The sequence below is a fragment of the Rutidosis leptorrhynchoides genome, chromosome 6 (genome assembly GCF_046630445.1).
Source record: "Rutidosis leptorrhynchoides isolate AG116_Rl617_1_P2 chromosome 6, CSIRO_AGI_Rlap_v1, whole genome shotgun sequence".
NCBI classification, from domain to species: domain Eukaryota; kingdom Viridiplantae; phylum Streptophyta; class Magnoliopsida; order Asterales; family Asteraceae; genus Rutidosis; species Rutidosis leptorrhynchoides.
The window spans coordinates 79301592-79307985 of record NC_092338.1 but is presented as its reverse complement, the minus strand read 5'-3'; positions in this window follow the sequence as shown (position 1 = coordinate 79307985).

The following is a 6394-nucleotide window of genomic DNA, read 5'->3' as shown; positions in this document are numbered from 1 at the left end:
GAATAGAAAATCTTTATAATATAAATAAGATTTGATTCTTCGGAATTTGCGGAAATTAGGATTTTATTTGATTAAATGCGTAATCCGCCTTGATTGTTATGTCTAATATTTCGCTATAAATTGACCTCTTCCGTTTCATTTATTTTCACCACTCCTATAATCTTCTTTCTTATTTCATACATCCCAATAGATTGTGAAAATGCTTAATCCAGTTCTGATTCTTGATATTTTCCTGGCTATCGTATCCTTCATTCTTCTTTTTCATCTGCCACCAGAGGAAGTTATTTTCTTCTACTATTACCTTGGAGTTATAGTGTTTTTCATTCTCACGTGTCTTTATATTGCTATACGCATTGATATACACGGTTTGTAATTTCGGAGTTGTTATCGGGCTTTATGTTCTCCATTATATTTCGGAGCTTCATGCTTTCGTTTTCTCTTCCCGACCTTAAATCAAGCGGATAATGGTCTAGAATTCGTAGGTATGAAGTTTCAGATGAACATAACTAATGTTCTAAGAAAGAAATGATAATAGCACAATCTGACTTGTCAAATTACCAGAATACCTCGAAAAAGACTGAATCATTAAGAAAATATTTTCTTGATATTTTTAGAGATTATATAGAATGAAAGAGTTATGTAACATGGTTCATGATGAGGGTATGATCTGTGAATCTTTATCACATTCCATTAGAAACTTAGCATGACTTACTGTAACATAATCACGTTGATCAAGTGTCATTATATTATACTAACTCATGCTTCAATTCCCAACATTACTTCAAACATCCATTTTTCGAATTTTTCAGAATTTTAGAAACTAAAATAGTTTCTTTTATGTTATAACACAGATAGCGCAAAGAGATGAATGATTTCAAATAAGAATGGTTATGAAAATATCTTCAGAAATATCGAGGATATTTATAATGAAAGATATGATAATATCTTAGAATATTTAAGATAATGATGATGATGAAGAATATCGTCCGCAAAGGTTTTAGAGTAAGGAGCAAGGTATTTACTAAGGATTTCAGCAGACACTGAATCATTTGGATTCTTTGAAGGCAGGTTCAGTCTTTGTGATTTATCCACAGCCTCCTTCATACTTTGCTCAATCCGTTTTCTAGTTCCAAACCTTCTCTTTTTCTGAGCTTTGCCACCATACCATTCTTTATCATCAAACTTTTGACTGTTAAAGTCGTTTACAGTTTTTGCTACTTCATCAGCATTGTTCCAATTTCAAAGAACTATTTCATAGTTTGGGATGTTTTTCAGAAACTTCACCTTCGAAGTATGTAAGTCTAGAAGATAGATGTTATCTATATATAACTATTGTCGTAGAAAATGCAGCAGATTCAAAATACTGATTGCTAATTCCCAGTAGTTGGTATGGCAATTACCGTTATGAGATGTGGATGAGTACATGATAGGGTTTCAATGAGTATAAGGATTTTTCGGAAGGTCAAGGATCAATGAAGTTGTTGGTAAATTTACTGCTAATGTGGTGGAACATAAAAGGTTCCCCGGTAAAAAAAATGTATATGTCCAGGTTATAATAAAACTAATCTGAAAAGTCGAAATTGGCTGGTTGGAAGTGGGGTAAAACTGGATACTTTGAAAAGAAATTGCAAGGTTATTTTCGGTAAAAACAACGCTAAAGGATCTTGCACAGTTTTGAAGTCAAAGTATAGATTTGAAAGATGTAGAGATCTAAGAATGATGTCACCGATTCAGAGTTATGACTTGGATTCTGATCCGTCAATATCAGAATATGTAATTGAATTTGTATGGAAACGATTGTATATCGCTGTGAGCATGGTTAATAATTTTTTTTTGAATCAAAGTTGAAGAATGTACAGTATAACATATTAATTGTGAACTTATATATTTCTCGAGAATTACCTACCCGTTAAAGATTTCACAAGTAATATTTTGTACAAAAGAATTTTCATTACAGTCTTTATGAAAATATATGTATGTATATTTCTTCAGATGTAATACGGATTTAATGAGTTAATATCATATTAAGCTCATTTGATTTTCGGCTTGACTTAGAAATGATTAATCTCTAAAACATTAAAGATTACATAATATTTGCGGAGTTTTTCACTAATGAAATCAACACTTCATTATTTTTTTCTTATTGATATTCCTCAGTGAAGGATGTTGGTGTTCGTGGAATTTTTTTTGTGAACCTTACAAGGCACAGATGATGTTTTCTGGAAAGTTTCGAGTATATCGAAATTGGAAATGTAAAATCAATTATGTAATTGATTAATACACTTGGTTTATTATGAAATGGAATTCATTAAGTTGAAACAGAGATTGTAGTTAACAATGGTTAAGTTGTTAAGGAAGTATGTACATCATTGCATATTAGTAATATGAACTAACCGAGTAGTACCTACCAGTTAAGATTCACACGTAATAGCTTAGTACGAAAAGATTTATTTTGATTTCAAAATTCATATATATTAAATATACATAAATTTCTTCAGGGGAAATGAGTTAATACTTCAACGGTTATTGTTGCTGGTATTTCTTGGTAACTACGGTGCGTATGACTTTGATGCTCGTGGGACAGATTGTGAAGTTGAGGTTTGCGATGCGGATGTTGTTGGTGGCAGTAATGGTACTGTTGGTGTTGTTGTTGGTGGTACTGTTGATGCCGGTGATGCTGCTGGTGCTTGTAACCTTTGTACCATATTCTCTAAAGCCACTACCCGAGCGCGAAGCTCGTTGACTTCTTCTACTACACCGAGATGATTTGAGGTTCGGACGAGCGGATGAATAAGATCCAGAATTTGAGATAGTATATTATCGTGACGAGATACTCTGGAAATGAGAGTGAAAATGGTGTCTCGAACAGGTTCGTCGGTAAGTGCTTCAGGTTCTTTGCCAAGAGGGCAATGTGGTGGATGGAAGGGATCGCCTTCTTCTTGTCTCCAATAATTAAGTAGGCTACGAACCCATCCCCAATTCATCCAGAATAGATGATGGCTAATTGGTTGATCCATTCCGGTTACACTGTCTTCGGAATTCAGGTGAATATCCATATCGGAATAGCTGTCAGAGTTTGAACTAGATACGGGATCCATCTTGTATAATTAGGGAGATGATTTTTGATATGAATTAGATTATAGAATTTAGTTTGGTATTCTTCAATACATAATTTACATGTGTATATATACTACCAAATTCCATAAATCACGGAGAAATTTTCGGAAGATATCAGGAAAAGTTTACAGTAACATATACGCTAAGATATGAATTTTTGTCTATACACTATTTATGCAATAAATGCAGGAAAACGTGTCTAGACTTAAGAATGATAAGTATGTAATTTCTGACAAGAAATGATAAGCAAAACTTTTAACATGCAGACACGGTCGAAGTCCAGACTTACTAATGCATCTTAACAACTATCAGTTAGACACATTCATGCAAGACCTGGTTCGCTAGGACCAACGCTCTGATACCAACTGTGACAATTGCTCCAAATCCATATGGACAATACGTCATTCTTTGATTTCATTGTGAGGTATTTGACCTCTATATGATACACTTTGTAAACATTGCATTCTTTTGAAAAGGCACACCATAAATGAATATTTAAATCAAAGGTTTTCGACATCTGATGATTTCTACATATAGACAATCACCGTAAATAATAGTTTAAAATAGTACTTCCGTTGACAATGCAGTCAAAATAAGATACATGGTGATGATTTGGTGAATGCAACGTTTCCTTGAAAAGTATGTCATGTAAGACTCCATGCACATAGCTTGTCTAACATATAAGCAACAGCGGAAGACTTCTAGTAAACCTGAGAATAAACATGCTAACAAGTGTCAACACAAAGGTTGGTGAGTTCATAGTTTTATTGTTTCGTATAATCTGTATGTAAAGGTGAATCACAAGTTTTCAGTTGTTTCATCCAGAAACATTTATCAAAATATTCTACGAAATTGAGCACCATGGTAACTAAACTTAACGTATATATATTTTATACCCTTTGTATAATCATCTTAATAATACACGCAAACCAACGTGTACGCTTCTCAAATAGCATACGTCCGTTAAAAGGATAGCGCTCTAGCTCGGACGGGGATATCAAGCCCTATGGATCCATATACTACTACTCGCGCCCACCAGTTCTTATAACTGGCAGTTAACAGTTACCAAAGCTAAGGGATTTTCGGTTCAAACTCAGTGTAGAATTTAGTATGTACTTGTATCCATTGCGTTTAAAATAAAGTTCATGTATTCTCAGCCTAAAAATATATATTGCAAAAACAATTAAAAAGGGAGCAAATGAAACTCACGCATATAAATATTGTATATCGGTTAATAAAGCATTTACATGTATTCTCAGCCCAAAAATGTAGAGAGTAAAAGGGATCTTATGAAACTCACGCATATAAATCTAGTATTTTCAGTATTTATAAACAGTCGCATGTATTCTCAGCCCAAAAATATATTGAGTAAAAGGGATCATATTAAACTCACCTTAGCAGCACATAAGGTCATTCACCGAAATGTGACCGAAACTCGAAATGCAAAATAATCGTAGATCTCAACGTATCAATATTGTGATTCAATATTGTAGGAAAGGACGTAGACGCAACGGAGATGATAAACATTAGTTTGACTCACGAGCAATACCCTCGAACAATACCCATAACCTCCATAACTATAACCCATTTGAAAACTTATTTTGAAATCACCCGAGCATATTCCCGTCGTAGTATTTTATGTATATATGTAGTAATAATAATACTACGAATTATAATAAGATTACTAATAGTAATATTAATAACCTTAATATTAATAATAATAACATAAATAATAATATACAAAGTAGATAGATAGATGGATATTTGCGTTTGATAAAAGAGGAAGTGAGAAGGGATCATATACTCCCGAGAAATGTATCATGCATGTGTTTTTGTAAATTATCGACATATGATCATATATATATATGAATATTATAATAATATAATAATATAAATATAATATAATAAAGTAATAATAATAATATATTAAATAAAAAAGATAGGAAACGTGCATAAATAGTAAAGCCGCCATCACTTTTTATGTCGACAAACTTTTTATGTCGACAAACATTACGCGTTTCGCGTAGATAGGTACGCTGTCCTCGTATGTTGTCTTCACGAAAGTTGTAGATTTTTGAGTTACGGACGTCTGGACACCGGAATCACCCTTTTTTGAGTTAGTATGATTTAGTTATGATTTTTCTCATGCAAGTGCGCAGGTTTAGTGATTTCCATCATTTTAACTTGAAATCTTGAGATAAAGTGTTGTAGTCTGTTAGTGCTCATTAGAAACCTTTATTTTATCTTTATTTTCATTTTCATATCATTTAAAATCCATAAAAACATTTTAACAATCAAATTCTATTATATCGAAAAACGTGTCCATATTAAATAGAATAACTATAGTTCTCTAAAACTAATTACATTCACATCTTTTTATCGAAACGTTATAATAAATAAAAATCTATTATTTCGAAGAATGCTTTCATATATTTGAACTAAATCGAATAAATATAATTTAGTTTTTCAGAATTAGTTATTTTCAAATTCATTCTTTAAAAGGTTTCATCTATGTCGCAAAACGTTTTCAATATTAAGAAAACTAAATAATTAACTTTATCAAGAGACACGAGACAATCATTGTGTTGAAAGTTAATCTCTACTAACCTTTGTCCAGTAATCGTTAATTGAAATATTTGTTCTTACTTGTAGGTCACTTTACCATTTATTCCGAATATCGTTAAAAAGGAAAGGTTTCCTAAATCAAAGTGGACCTCTCAATAGAGACTCACGATCATACAATGTATCTAATAAATCAATCATTTGATATTATCTTTTAATTCCGTTGATAATAATATTAAACCTATATCGAAACAAATACGTTCGTGTAAAGTATTATACGTCTAATACTTTGTTAACGTTTTCAAGTTATAATATATACACATATACATATATAATCATGTCCGTTCATATAATGGTTCGTGAATCATTGGAATTTGGTCGAGGTTAAATGAATGTATGAACATAGTTTAAAATTATTGAGATTCAACTTAACAAACTTTGCTTATCGTGTCGGAATAATATAAAGATTAAAGTTTAAATTTGGTCATAAATTTTCGAGTCATCACACGATTGTTGGGATAATTGTTGCGATTATTGTTGTAATTGCTATTTTTGTTGTATTGGTGATTCTTATCACCGTTTTCCTCCCACTTTCTTTTGACTTGCTTCATATTGGCCTCTTCAGCAGTCTGTTCTTTAATTCTTTCTTCAATCTGGTTCACTAGTTTGTGAGCCATTCTACATGCCTGTTGTATGGAGGCGGGCTCGTGTGAAC